Source organism: Nematolebias whitei, chromosome 5 (assembly GCF_014905685.2).
Source record: "Nematolebias whitei isolate Nwh7 chromosome 5, NemWhi1, whole genome shotgun sequence".
Taxonomy (NCBI): Eukaryota; Metazoa; Chordata; class Actinopteri; order Cyprinodontiformes; family Rivulidae; genus Nematolebias; species Nematolebias whitei.
The window spans coordinates 1875624-1876327 of NC_056502.1; positions in this window are offsets into that span (position 1 = coordinate 1875624).

Consider the following 704-nt stretch of genomic DNA (forward strand, 5'->3'; position numbering starts at 1 on the left):
CATCTCTGACAGAACGTCCTGCAGGACGTCCATAAGCTCAACAAAACTTTAGCCAGTGGAGGTTTCTGATATGGTGATGGAGGCAGGTTCCCAGGGTGGCACAGCCCCCGCCTTCCCCCTCAAAAAAAATAAAAAACGTATTATTTCACATAAACCCATAGGTCTGACACACAGATTGTGAGAGGAGGAGTCGGGGGTGGGGGGGTCTCTCATCTCCTTTGCTGGGCCATGGATGTGTGTAATCACTGACTGGTTCTAAACAAAGCCCATTTCATTTATAAGATTGTGAATATAGGCAACAGTTGACAGCTTGTTCGTGTGAAATCACTGAAACAACAAGACTAAAATGAATCTGCACACCAAGGAAGGTGAAGAAGTTTAGGCCCAAGTTGTTTTGACTCATGTCGGGGGGAGTGCCAGCTACACTCATGGAAGCTGGACCAGAACAGGTGAAATCCATCAGGTGTCCAGTTTAGGAAAAAGAGACAAGAAGAAGAGGAGAACTGAGGAAAAGATGAAGGTCTGCAGCTGTTCATCTCTTGGAGCATGAAAGATGTTCTGATATGTAGCTGCAGTCAAGATGGGCTTAACATGACACGCTAACTGTAGTTTACATTTAATAACATGACACGCTAACTGTAGTTTACGTTTAATAACATGACACGCTAACTGTAGTTTACGTTTAATAACATGACACGCTAACT